We start from the raw sequence: 15,338 nt of genomic DNA, 5'->3' as shown, positions 1-15,338 counted from the left end.
GATGTTTCACTGGAGAATGAAAATGTGCCAATTTTCTCACACACTGTACAGTGTGTGCACAACACAGGGACAGAATAGGACACGGTTCAGTGAGGGCCCTGGAAAGAACTGACGCAACAGGCGTCGGGGGCCAATCCAGGGTGAAGACACTACCTCATAGGCCTTTCCTCATTTAGTCCATCCTTACCTCACTGGTCCATAGGTGTCAAATCAATTAAGAAATAGGGAAAGAATGAAACGACAACAGTACACTCTGAAAACGATAGAACCATTGTGTTTAAACTGCTACAACCGTAGTGTTTTGAAGAAATACTGCTCTCTGTTTTTCTGTTTTCTGTCTTACAGTGTGCAGATAAAACTTGATGGCTTTTTCAAGATCCATATGCAGCGACCGTCTCATCTGCATATGAAGCCCCAACCTCAAGAAGACAACCAGACCCACTGCTGAACGAACTATCACAAAAGAAAATGAAAAATACACAACGCAGAAAATTCACGGACCCTAAATTGCATGTTTGTTTCTGTGTCAGCATGCAATTACAGATGAACAACACAGAGCAAGTTATATGTGCCTGTAACTTACACCAGTTACAAGAATGAACTTTATGTGTCTAAATTTGTATTTTTGTGAGAGTTATTAGAACTCTCAAAGGGGGAAGTGTTGGATTACATATTTTATTAAATGTTTAATTTAGTTTTTCCACTGCAATAGTATATAAACTGATAAAGTTTAGTAGACTGATTTCAGGTGATTATGGAGTCTCCAGCAAAGAATCACTTTTCTTGCCAGACCTGTTTTCTCTATTGTGTTTTAAATAAGTCAGATCACTTGATTCTCACCTTTCGGAGCCCAGACGTTGAATCGTTAGGTTGATTGACTTTCACCTTTTGTCTTTAATGGCTCTGGGATGGCTCTTGGAATTGGAGTTCCTGGCTAGTATCAGCATGTGAATAGTTATGCTGATTCAATTGGACTCAGAGTAGGGTGTGTTCCCACTTCATTTGCATGCTTTATTCAGAGTTCCCGCCTCTATGTAATCCCTCCCCCTTGGAATGTATATAGCTACTATGTATAATGTTTCAGTCAGATCATGTTGGAAGTTTCTACAGCCGTGTACAGAGGAGTTCTCAATAAAGAATAACTTCCGTTGAACGCGATCCCAACTGTCTCCTGGTCTCTGCTTTGAAGAAAGAAAAACTTTACAACAACTGGCTCCACCTATAGCTGGTGTGTGGTGAGAGCACTGTCTCCACCTATAGCTGGTGTGTGGTGAGCGCACTGGCTCCACCTATAGCTGGTGTGTGGTGAGAGCACTGGCTCCACCTATAGCTGGTGTGTGGTGAGAGCACTGTCTCCACCTATAGCTGGTGTGTGGTGAGCGCTGGCTCCACCTATAGCTGGTGTGTGGTGAGTGCACTGGCTCCACCTATAGCTGGTGTGTGGCGAGCACACTGGCTCCACCTATAGCTGGTGTGTGGCGAGCGCACTGGCTCCACCTATAGTCGTGTGTGGAGAGCACTGGCTCCACCTATAGCTGGTGTGTGGCGAGCGCACTGGCTCCACCTATAGCTGGTGTGTGGCGAGCGCACTGGCTCCACCTATAGCTGTTGTGTGGTGAGTGCACTGGCTCTACCTATAGCTGGTGTGTGGCGAGCGCACTGTCTCCACCTATAGCTGGTGTGTGCCGAGCGCACTGGCTCCACCTATAGCTGGTGTGTGCCGAGCGCACTGGCTCCACCTATAGCCGTGTGTGGAGAGCGCAGTCTCCACCTATAGCTGGTGTGTGATGAGTGCACTGTCTCCACCTATAGCTGGTGTGTGGCGAGCGCACTGGCTCCACCTATAGCTGGTGTGTGGCGAGCGCACTGGCTCCACCTATAGCTGGTGTGTGGAGAGCGCTGTCTCCACCTATAGCTGGTGTGTGGTGAGTGCACTGTCTCCACCTATAGCTGGTGTGTGATGGGAGCGCTGGCTCTACCTATAGCTGGTGTGTGTTGAGCGCTGGCTCCACCTATAGCTGGTGTGTGGCGAGCCCACTGGCTCCACCTATAGCTGGTGTGTGGCGAGCGCACTGGCTCCACCTATAGCTGGTGTGTGGCGAGCGCACTGGCTCCACCTATAGCTGGTGTGTGGCGAGCGCACTGGCTCCACCTATAGCTGGTGTTTGGTGAGCGCACTGGCTCCACCTATAGCTGGTGTGTGGCGAGCGCACTGGCTCCACCTATAGCTGGTGTGTGGCGAGAGCACTGTCTCCACCTATAGCTGGTGTGTGGCGAGCGCTCTGTCTCCACCTATAGCTGGTGTGTGGCGAGCGCTCTGGCTCCACCTATAGCTGGTTTTGTGGCGAGCGCACTGGCTCCACCTATAGCTGGTGTTTGGTGAGAGCACTGGCTCCACCTATAGCTGGTGTGTGGTGAATGCACTGTCTCCACCTATAGCTGGTGTGTGATGAGAGCACTGGCTCCACCTATAGCTGGTGTGTGGTGAGAGCACTGGCTCCACCTATAGCTGGTGTGTGGTGAGCGCTGGCTCCACCTATAGCTGGTGTGTGGCGAGCGCAATGGCTCCACCTATAGCTGGTGTGTGGCGAGAGCACTGGCCCCACCTATAGCTGGTGTGTGGTGAGCGCTGGCTCCACCCATAGCTGGTGTGTGGAGAGCGCAGTCTCCACCTATAGCTGGTGTGTGGAGAGCGCAGTCTCCACCTATAGCTGGTGTGTGGCGAGCGCACTGGCTCCACCTATAGCTGGTGTGTGGTGAGCGCTGGCTCCACCTATAGCTGGTGTGTGGCGAGAGCACTGGCTCCACCTATAGCTGTCTCGGTGGTGTCCGCTTAATAATATAGAATTCATAGACAATTGGAAAAGTTTTTGGGGCAAACCTGACCTGTTGAAAAGAGATGGTATTCATCCCTCCTGGGATGGTGCTGCTCTTCTCTCTTGTAATATGGCTCATAGTCTTAGAGCTCAAACATGACAATCTGGGGCTCAGGTCAGGAAGCAGACAGACTGGCTAAACCGACCGTCTGCTAGCGGCCTCGCGTCACCCAGGTCAGATAAATCCCATCACATAGAGCCTCTTTCACTTAGCTATCATCATATAGAGACTGTGTCTGTTCCCCGAATTTGGAAATCCAAAAAACGTTTAAACCCAACTAAGGTTAAAAATTTAATTGATGTTCAACAAATAAAAAACAGCTATAATACAGATGAGCAAATGCTACAGCTTGGGTTGCTGAATATTCGATCGCTTACTTCAAAAGCACTCGTTGTTAACGATATGATTTCAGATAATAACCTAGATGTGCTGTGTTTGACAGAAACCTGGCTAAAACCAAACGATTACATTACTTTAAATGAGTCCACCCCGCAAGATTACTGTTATAAACATGAGCCTCGTCTTATACGCAAAGGGGGTGGTGTTGCTGTAATTTATAGTAATAGTTTCAAAACCACTAAGAAATCAAGTTTTAAATATAATTCTTTTGAAGCATTGGTGCTTAATGTAAAAATATATAGTGTAAACGATAAATCACGTTTGAGATTTGTGCTGGCTACTGTATACAGGCCACCAGGGCACCATACAGACTTTATCAAAGAATTTGCGGACTTTCTATCAGAATTAATATTGACTGCAGATAAAGTACTAATTGTTGGTGATTTTAATATACACATCGATAATGAAAAAGATGCATTGGGATTGGCATTTAAAGACATTGTAAATTCAATTGGAGTTAGACAACACGTGTCAGGACCTACTCATCATCGTAATCATACTCTAGATCTAATATTATCACACGGAATAGATGTGGATGCCGTTGAAATTCTGCAGCAGAGCGATGACATCTCAGATCATTACCTAGTCTCGTGTAATTTGCATTTAGCCAAGGCTGCAAAGCCGACTCCGTGTTTCAAATATGTGAGACCTATCACTTCTGCCACTAAAGATTGCTTTATCAATAATCTTCCTAATCAGTTTCATCATCTCAGCATCTCAGATAGCTTAGAAGAACTAGATATTACAACAGAAATGTTTAACTCTCTCTTTTCCAGCACTTTAGACACAGTTGCTCCGTTGCGCTTAAAGAAGATTAAAGAAAATAGTCCAAAGCCGTGGTACAACGAGCACACTCGGGCCCTTAAGAGAGCAGCCAGAAAAATGGAGCGCAACTGGAAGAAAACAAAACTAGAGGTATTTCGCATTTCATGGAAGGAGAGCTCAATTACTTACAGAGAGGCTTTAAAAGCTGCTAGATCTGCTTATTTTTCAACCCTATTAGAAGAAAATAAACATAATCCTAGGTATTTATTTGAAACGGTGGCTAAACTAACGAAAAATAAAGCTTCAAGCACCGAAGTTTCCAAGCAACACAGCAGTAATGATTTTATGAACTTCTTCACTTATAAGATTGATAATATCAGGGACAAAATTATAACTATGCAACCGTCTACTACAGTATCGCATCAGGCAGTGCATTGTAGTCTCCCTGAGGAAAAATTTGATTCATTCGTTGCAATAGGAGAGGAAGAATTTACTAAACTCATTAAATCATCTAAATCTACAACATGTATGTTAGACCCTATACCGACTAAGCTACTGAAAGAAATACTTCCAGAGGTCATAGATCCTCTTCTTAATATCATTAATTCGTCTTTGTCTCTAGGATACGTACCAAAAAACTTTAAGCTGGCTATGATTAAACCGCTTGTTAAAAAAACGCAACTTGATCCTTCAGAATTAGTCAATTACAGGCCGATCTCGAATCTACCTTTTCTGTCAAAGATATTAGAAAAGGCAGTATCTTCACAACTGTGTTCCGTTCTTGAAAGAAATGATATCTGCGAGGATTTCCTGTCAGGATTTAGACCGTACCATAGTACTGAAACAGCTCTCGTTAGAGTCACAAATGATTTGCTCTTATCATCCGATCGTGGTTGTATCTCTCTATTAGTGTTACTCGATCTTAGTGCTGCATTTGACACCATCGACCACAACGTTCTTTTAAATAGATTAGAACATTATGTTGGCATTACGTGAAATGCACTAGCATGGTTTAAATCATACTTATCTGACCGTTATCAGTTTGTAGCAGTAAATGATGAGATGTCTCATCGATCACAAGTTCAGTATGGCGTACCACAAGGCTCAGTACTAGGACCGCTGCTGTTCACTCTGTACATGCTACCCTTAGGAGATATCATTAGGAAACATGGCATTAGCTTTCACTGTTATGCCGATGATACTCAGCTCTATATTTCTTCAAAACCTAACGAAACTTATCAATTCACAAAATTAACGGAATGCATAGCGGATATAAAAAATTGGATGACTTGTAATTTCCTACATCTAAATTCTGAAAAAACAGAGTTTCTAATTATTGGACAAAAAACTTCCTCACGTAATAATCTAGAATACTGTCTAACACTTGATGGCTGCTCTGTTAAGTCTTCGTCGTCGGTTATGAACCTGGGTGTGCTCTTTGATACCAATCTTTCATTTGAAAGTCACGTGTCTAGTATCTGTAAAACTGCATTTTTCCATCTTAAAAATATATCTAAATTACGCCATATGCTCTCATTGACAAATGCGGAACAATTAGTTCATGCGTTCATGACCTCAAGGCTAGATTATTGTAATGCTCTACTGGGTGGTTGCCCTGCACGCTTAATAAACAAACTACAGCTAGTTCAAAACGCAGCAGCTCGAGTTCTTACCAGAACCAGGAAGTATGACCATATTAGCCCAGTTCTGTCAAAACTGCATTGGCTCCCTATTAAACATCGCATAAATTTTAAAATATTGCTGATTACTTACAAAGCACTGAATGGTTTAGCTCCGCAGTACTTGAGCGAGCTCTTAACGCATTATAGTCCGTCACGTCTATTACGATCTCAAAATTCCGGCCAGTTGATTATACCTAGAATATCAAAATCCACTGCTGGCGGTAGATCCTTTTCCTATTTAGCACCAAAACTCTGGAACAGTCTTCCTACCATTGTCCGGGAAGCAGACACACTCTGTCAGTTCAAAGCCAGATTAAAGACACATCTCTTTGACCTAGCTTTCACATAATACATTATAGACTTCTATAATTTAATGTTATGCTGCATAGATTAGGTCAGCCGGAACCAGGAACACTTCCCATAAATCCTGATGTACTCGTTACATCATGAGAAGAATGGCATCTACGCTAATTTTAGTGTCTGTGTTTATCCCAAGGTTTTTCCTGCAGCCTGCCGGATCCAGGCCGTATCCAGATCTGACGAAGGACCTTCACCTGGACCGATGACAACGCAGTGCTGAAGTGCCAACTAGTCTCTCCCTATGGAGGATCCCACTACCACTCTACAGATAAGGCGTTGTCGGGAAAATTCGTCTCGCGGTCCTACCCCAAAGCAACAAATAAAATAAAATTCCTTATCAAAATTTATAAGGAAAGACAAGTATTTTGTTTAGTCTTGGCTTGTAGGGATTTCCAAACCTACGTATATTCTAACGCACATAACTGTAGAACCCATTGCGCATGTGACCGCCATCAGCGTTTCTCACAGGTTCGCGTTTAAAGTCTGTGTAGAGAGAATGGTGTCGTCTTAGCGGCCCCTAATTTAATAACAAATGATCATTGCGACGGAACCAAATCAATTAAAACTAACTTTAGATGGAAATAACTTAACTCTGCTGTAAAGCCGAAACAATCTCTGTTACCTTAAATTATACGCTTATCTCTGTAAAGCTGCTTTGAGACAATCTACATTGTTAAAAGCGCTATATAAATGAAGATGACTTGACTTGACTTGACGTGTGTGACGAGAGCGCTGGCTCCACCTATAGCTGGTGTGTGGCGAGAGCACTGTCTCCACCTATAGCTGGTGTGTGATGAGAGCACTGGCTCCACCTATAGCTGGTGTGTGGTGAGAGCACTGTCTCCACCTATAGCTGGTGTGTGCCGAGCGCACTGGCTCCACCTATAGCTGGTGTGTGGCGAGAGCACTGGCTCCACCTATAGCTGGTGTGTGGAGAGCTCTGGCTCCACCTATAGCCGTGTGTGGAGAGCGCTGGCTCCACCTATAGCTGGTGTGTGGTGAGCGCACTGGCTCCACCTATAGCTGGTGTGTGGCGAGAGCACTGTCTCCACCTATAGCTGGTGTGTGGCGAGAGCACTGTCTCCACCTATAGCTGGTGTGTGGCGAGAGCACTGTCTCCACCTATAGCTGGTGTGTGATGAGAGCACTGTCTCCACCTATAGCTGGTGTGTGGCGAGAGCACTGGCTCCACCTATAGCTGCCGTGTGTGGAGAGCGCTGGCTCCACCTATAGCCGTGTGTGGCGAGAGCACTGGCTCCACCTATAGCTGGTGTGTGGCGAGAGCACTGTCTCCACCTATAGCTGGTGTGTGGCGAGAGCACTGTCTCCACCTATAGCTGGTGTGTGATGAGAGCACTGGCTCCACCTATAGCTGGTGTGTGGCGAGAGCACTGGCTCCACCTATAGCTGGTGTGTGGCGAGAGCACTGGCTCCACCTATAGCTGGTGTGTGGCGAGAGCACTGTCTCCACCTATAGCTGGTGTGTGGCGAGAGCACTGTCTCCACCTATAGCTGGTGTGTGGCGAGAGCACTGGCTCCACCTATAGCTGGTGTGTGGCGAGCGCTGGCTCCACCTATAGCTGGTGTGTGATGAGAGCACTCTCTCCACCTATAGCTGGTGTGTGGCGAGAGCACTGTCTCCACCTATAGCTGGTGTGTGGCGAGAGCAGTCTCCACCTATAGCTGGTGTGTGATGAGAGCACTCTCTCCACCTATAGCTGGTGTGTGGCGAGAGCACTGTCTCCACCTATAGCTGGTGTGTGGCGAGAGCACTGGCTCCACCTATAGCTGGTGTGTGGCGAGAGCACTGTCTCCACCTATAGCTGGTGTGTGGCGAGAGCACTGGCTCCACCTATAGCTGGTGTGTGGCGAGAGCACTGTCTCCACCTATAGCTGGTGTGTGGCGAGAGCACTGGCTCCACCTATAGCTGGTGTGTGGCAAGCGCACTGGCTCCACCTATAGCTGGTGTGTGGCGAGCGCACTGGCTCCACCTATAGCTGCTGTGTGGTGAGCGCACTGGCTCCACCTATAGCTGGTGTGTGGCGAGCGCACTGGCTCCACCTATAGCTGGTGTGTGGCGAGCGCACTGAATCAAATTCAGAGAATATTCAGCTGATTGCAATCCCAAAAAAGCTAATCCAAACATCAATTGTTCACACAGGTGGAGATATTTGCTATGCAACTCCACTCGTCCCTGATAAGCATAAATGGATTCACTCACTGGATCATTGGACTTTCCTGGAGCATTTTAAAATGATCTGATCGCAAAACAGAGACGTGAAATTGGGTTAAAGGGGTTGAAGAATATAAGTCTCCGCCTACCAGAGGGTACAGGTGATCGCGCTATTGAAGATGCTTTGTGTGATAAACTCCTGACATCTAAGATCATCTAACTGTGTGACGTAAATTACGTTAATGACGCAATTTCACTTGCTTCTGTAATTTATTTGTGTTCAATTATTTTAATGCATTAAAAGGATAGTTCACCCAAAAACTGAAATTCTGTCTTCATTTACACAAATGGGCAAATTGAACACAAAAGCAGATATTTTGAAGAATTTGGTAACCAGACAGTTAACAGCAGCCATTGAGTTGCATAGTGGGAAAAAATACTACGGAAGTCAATTGCTACCATCAACTGTTTGATTACCGACATCCTTCAAAATATCTTCTTTTGTGTTCAGCAGAAGAAAGAAAAATATACACGTTTGGAACAACTTTGAGGGTAAGTAAATGATGACAGAATTTTCATTTTTGGGTGAACTATCCCTTTAAGGATTTTACATTTATTGTATGCGTTGATATCGACAGCCCTAATATATATCAGTGGGGTGTGGTGGTCTTCAGAAATGAGGCAAAGTCCTCAGTTTTATATATAAATCAATTGTAAATTCATGTCCCAGTTACACTTAATGTGTAATGTTAAATAAACATTACATAAAAAAGTTTCAAACCAAATACAATTTAATTTTGTATTTTTACAGTAACTATGTAATTAATATTCTATTCACTAAACCCAAGTATAAATCTCATCAATTTAGTGCTTTTACACATTTTTACATTTAATCCAAAATAATAACTTAAGGTACAATTTAACAATTTAATAGTCAACTTATTTTCATCAGTTATCAAGCTCGGCAAACACTGAGATGTACCTTTAATTTCACCAAGCAGATTGCTCACTAAAAACCCTCACAGTCATCACGTTTTCAGTCCATTTCAAGTTTGATTTTGATATGATAAAGCGGAGATATCTAAATGGCTGAGTTGTTTATTTACTTTTTAATTTGTCCTCCCATTAACAGCATCATTTTGCTCATTTGGAGCGAATCCACACGAAAACAAGAGGCAGGATTTATCGCACGATCCAATCATATCCAACCATAACCAACTATATCCAATCACAGCAGGATGGAGGCGTTTCCTCCTCTCACGTGACTTTCCCCCGTTTATTCTCAATTACCCCCCACTAAACCCAGCACACGCTTCGGGGGGTCAGAGGCACGAGAGACACGGACTCACTGCACCTTCACCTGCGGGTGTCGCTGTTGGACACGTGTAACTTTTACTTTTTTTAATGTCACATTTTCTAATCCAATTTTTTTAGGCACTGCCTCCCTTGGAAAACGCCCCTGATATATTCATACATACATATATTCTATAGTGTTGTATAAACTCATATTTACCTTTCAGAGCCAGTGCAGAGTTAAGGATTAATCTCATGGAAAGTATGACAATGCACATGCCAAAATCAAAGAGACGCTATCAGGAAAGATCATACATCAGAACACACAACATGACAATGAATACAAAAAGACATACAAGAAAAAACAGTTTAAAAACATACCAACATAACACATCCATTAACATGAATACATGTTGATCTCCAGAATCTAAATGATCTATAAATTCTGTAAACTCCAATAAATGATAATAGTGATTTTAGACAAGTGAAATCAAAGAACTCTGTATTCATAAAATGTGTATCTTTGAACTCAACACATCTCTGCACTTTTTGATGTTGTCCCACAAAAATATATGTTATAAACATGTTACTAATCAAGTATCCATCCATTCATATTTTCTATGCTCGAATGAAAACATTCAGTATGGAATTTCTGCTCTCACCTGCCTATGGATGATCATGATGATGATGATGAGGATGGTGAAAGAATATATTAAATGTGAAGAGCTAATCTGACAGAAGTAGAGAAAGAGGGATAGGCAGTCGACAGTTGTCTGTGTTTCTGTTTTATGGACAGGTTATGGGGGAAACCCTAATCCCATTCAGACTTCCTCATCAATAAGAGGAAATTCCACATTTCCAAATCAGCGTGCAGATCACACTCACCTCTCCACAGAAGACGTGATGAAGACGAAGACCTACACACACACACACACACACACACACACACACTCACCTCTCCACAGAAGACGTGATGAAGACGAAGACCTACACACACACACACACACACACACACACACACACACTCACCTCTCCACAGAAGACGTGATGAAGACGAAGACCTACACACACACACTCACCTCTCCACAGAAGACATGATGAAGACCTACACACACACACACACTGCCACGAGTTAGTGGGCGATGACATGGGAAAGTGTCAATCCTGCTTCAAAAGCATAACCAGGCATATATTGTTATGACACATGACAAGTTGTATGAATCAAACATACAAAACAGACAACGCTGTTAGACAGCGAATGCATTGTGTATTTTATCATATAGTAAGCTAGATTTATAAATAGTACACTAGACATTTAAATCTCGGGTGGTTTGATCACAAGCACAGCTGTTATCATGTTTATGTGTACTTCGTGCGCTCTGTCTGATGCAATCGCGATGTTCTTAAACAAATGCCAGTGTTTGTACATTTTGGGGAAAAAGAGGAAACTGATGAAATATTTGCACTTCCCCTACAGATATCTATTATATGTATATATATATATATATATATATATATATATGTGTGTGTGTGTGTGTGTGTGTGTGTGTGTGTGTGTGTGTGTGTGTGTGTGTATGTGTATGTGTGTATGTGTGTGTATGTGTGTACCTACTTAACTATATTTTGGGGACAAATTTGTACCCAGTAGTGACCAAAACCTGATAAAATCTCCAAAAACCTCCTTTAGGGACGTCCTCATTTATAAATCTGGTATAAAAATAAAGTAATTAAAGTTTTTTTTTTTATGTAAAAATGCAGAAAGTTTTGTGTGATGGGTATGTTTAGGGGTCGTGTTAGTCTGTGTGTGTGTGTGTGTGTGTGTGATGGGTATGTTTAGGGGTCGTGTTAGTCTGTGTGTGTGTGTGTGTGTGTGTGTGTGTGTGTGTGTGTGTGATGGGTATGTTTAGGGGTCGTGTTAGTCTGTGTGTGTGTGTGTGTGATGGGTATGTTTAGGGGTCGTGTTAGTGTGTGTGTGTGTGTGTGTGTGTGTGTGTGTGTGTGTTGGTTATGTTTAGGGGTCGTGTTAGTCTGTGTGTGTGTGTGTGTGTGTGATGGGTATGTTTAGGGGTCGTGTTAGTGTGTGTGTGTGTGTGTGTGTGTGTGTGTGTGTGTGTGATGGGTAGGTTTAGGGGTCGGGTGTGTGTGTGTGTGTGTGTGTGTGTGTGTGTGTGTGTGTGTGTGTGTGTGTATGTGTGATGGGTAGGTTTAGGGGTCGGGTGTGTGTGTGTGTGTGTGTGTGTGTGTGTGTGTGTGTGTGTGTGTGATGGGTAGGTTTAGGGGTCGGGTGTGTGTGTGTGTGTGTGTGTGTGTGTGTGTGTGTGTGTGTGTGTGTGTGTGTATGTGTATGTGTGTGTGTGTGTGTGTGTGTGTGTGTGTGTGTGTGTGTGTGTGTGATGGGTAGGTTTCGGGGTCGGGTGTGTGTGTGTGTGTGTGTGTGTGTGTGTGTTAATAACTGGTAATAACTCCAGATTTGGCACATACCAGTCAAAACCAAATATCTATAGGAAAAATATAAATTCAACCAGTTCTCCCCATGATACCATGATTGTTTGATTAACATTAATAGAACATGCAGCCTTTATATTAAGACCTACTGAACCACACAGTCGCCGAGAAGCGAGCCAAGAAAACAACATGGACGTACATGAAACGCATTCTCAGAAAACATACAAATAAAGACACTTTTAGATGTTTAATTGCGATTGACAAACAATTTCCTGTGTTTTGCCAGTAGCTCGTAATGAACCCGAGCATTCTGATGCATTTTTCCAGCATGGGTCACGTGTATATATAAATGTGTGTGTGTATACAAGTTTTTTATATATAATTACAGAATTACATTACATTATATTTTTGGATTTATTAATGTATGTTTTTTGTTTGTTTTTGTTTTCATTTTAGAAGAGGAAACTGATGACATTTGAAGGTACAGACAATTAAATGATGACTTCTCATGACTCACACTCAGGCAACACAACTTAGAGGACCTCAGTGGTTTCACTCTCTCAGCTGTGTCATGTTCCCTTTATATAGCAGTGACATGAAGCTGTCACGTTCAGCATATTTTTATGACAACAACACTCCCTATTAATGATTATTCATTAACACACCTCATGAATCTCTTGTTCTGTCATCATTTCTTCAGGTGTTGTAACTTCATGTATCAGAGTAATATACTCTTCTTCATGTATCAGTGTAGTATACTCTTCTGTCCTCACAGAGACAAGATTGCATAGCGTTTTCTTCCAGAAGAAAGGTTACTGTGTTCTTGCCCCACATGTGTGGTTAGTTCTGACACGAAATGGTCATGTTTATTTTGCTCCTTCCTTTCTCTATCTCTAAACTTTTCAGTTTGGTTTATCTTTTGTTTGTTCTCATTTCTGTGCTTTTGTCAAGTTCAGTTTTAGGTTTTGATTGAACTTCTTTTATTTAGTATAATACTCACAGTCGTGGTTCCTGTGTGTGATGTGTTGTCCTTGCTCCTCGTGTTAGGGTTAGGGTCATGGCTCCATGTCACAGCCAGGTGGATTGCCCAGGCCTCTGATCCAACTGTGTGGTTTCCACTTCCACTGGCCCCACCATGACCACCTGATCCTCCATGGTGTGCCCCTTCATCCAGTGCTTCTGCTTCTGCTCCAGGATCCTGGCCATGTTCTAGGCCAGAGGTCTTCAGTCCTGCTCCTGGAGGGCCACTGTCCTACAGAGTTGAGTTCCTGCTTCAGCACACCTGCCTTTGAATATTCAAGCGATTCTGAAGAGCTTGATGAGCTGATTCAGGTGTGTTTGATTAGGGTTTGTAAGAAAAAATGATGTGGACGTCGAAGATCTCAAAAATGAAGTTTATTACAGCATAGCAGTGGCAAGGTACACAAAGCACCTTGGGTTCACCGGCGTCAGAATGAACCCCGAACATACCCAATCCTAAACCTTTTATCCTCTATTTCGTTTGTCTTCCCCCTCTACATGTAAATGAAGCTCTGTTTTTAAGTGTAATTTAAGAATAACAGATTCGTCTTCCCTCTCAGCATGAGGCTGAAACACTGTCTTAAATGTAAATTGAGGATCTTTCCTCTGTGCCCACATCTTTGATGTTCTGTGAAATCAGAACAGCAAAAGGTTAAGGTGATAAAATCTATCTGAAGTGGATCTTCTGTTAAAACAAGTTTAAGGTGACAAGCTATTTGAAGTCCCTGTAATCAAGATGGTTGTTGGTTGCCCTCTGTGATACTATTTACATATTACTGAGATTGGATGTAATTTTCTCCATATGATAATTAAACTCTTTTAAGTGAAGGAACATTTTGATATATATATATATATATATTGGAGTGGAAGTTTTTGGCAACAGAACATAATTTCTTACAGGTTGGAACTAAACTTTGCAGGACAGTGGCCCTCCAGGAGCAGGATTGAAGACCTCTGTTCTAGGCCCTCATCCTCTTCAAGGGCCTGGCCCTCCATCCCTACCCCCCTCGACCTCCGTGGCCTTGGAAGGATGCAGCCTCTGAATTGGGACACAGCCCTCGAGCCACAGAGTGTTGCAGTTTTGTAGGGCAAAACCCGGAAACAAGTTGCATTTTTAGCACTTCCGGTTCCATCGTCCTGAAGTCAATGGTTTTTTTGAATGGGGTTTTGGTTAAATGGCTGAAATAAGGTCTGTGGTAAACACAAGCTCAAGACACTTTCACATTTTATTCTACAACATAAAATACATCAGTATTACCCACTCGTGATTTCTTTGAAGCTTTTACAGCAGCCTTATGTTTATAATCGTGCTGTTATACACTTTTCTAACTCAAAATTGTGTTTAGATAAAGACTGAAAGAGTTGTCGGAAGCTCAGAGATGTAGACGTTAAAGTCACGTGACCATAGTGTAGTTCGTTCATAGCCTACCTTTAGCTTTTTACTTCTGGCGATTGTTTTTAGGCTTCAAAATTCATAAAAGTTGTGTTCATTAGTGAAAATGATCTTGGTTGACAAAGCGTGTAAGTATCATAATCTTTCGTTGATCACAGAGCTTGTTTTTAGCGATAATCCATAATTCTATTGGGTTTTTGTGGAGGGAACCAGCTCGATGCGAACTGCCGGGTTAGTCTGTGAGTTTAGTGTTCCCTGAACCCCTCTGTGCCGAGAGTGCTGCCCTCAACACAAGTCCGACTGAATAAACACCTTTAATACAGACCTCTTATTAACCAGCTGTCCTTGCGCTTTTCTGCATCTTTACCTCGCAGTTCCAGCTGTAACGCACACTTTCTTACTCTTTTAATTAAATATATATGATGAAATATTAAGATCTACACCGGTTTACAATTTCATCTTAACACGGTTACAAGGCCTCCAGGAGTGTGTGATTTTTGCACACGAGTAGTTTCACCTGTTCCTAAATTTTGTACTTTTAGAAAACATTTTAGAATGGAAGTTATTGATGAATCATGATTTGTTTGTGAAAATGCTCATAAACAGATTCAGATTGTGAATGAGACCCATTGTTTTCACTTGAAGTGAAAGATTAGCATTAAGTGAAAGGCTCTCGGGGTGAACTGCCCGAGACATGTACTGTACGCAGATATAGGGATTGGTTCAGGCTTTCAGAAGCATTTTCTCCAAGCCTAGACCATTATCAGAAGTCATGTCCTGACATTATGTTAGGAATTCTCTATGAAGGGGAAAAATGAAATGGACATCACTCCTTTAAGTAAACCGATTTTATTTTCAAAGAAAAACAAAAGGACCATCAGGAAAAGACAGGACTTCCTGTCGTATACAGAGAGGACGTACGATACAGTG

Source organism: Scardinius erythrophthalmus, assembly GCF_964197995.2.
Source record: "Scardinius erythrophthalmus genome assembly, chromosome: 6".
NCBI lineage: Eukaryota > Metazoa > Chordata > Actinopteri > Cypriniformes > Leuciscidae > Scardinius > Scardinius erythrophthalmus.
The sequence above is the reverse complement of the archived record's forward strand: the minus strand, read 5'-3'. Positions refer to the sequence as shown.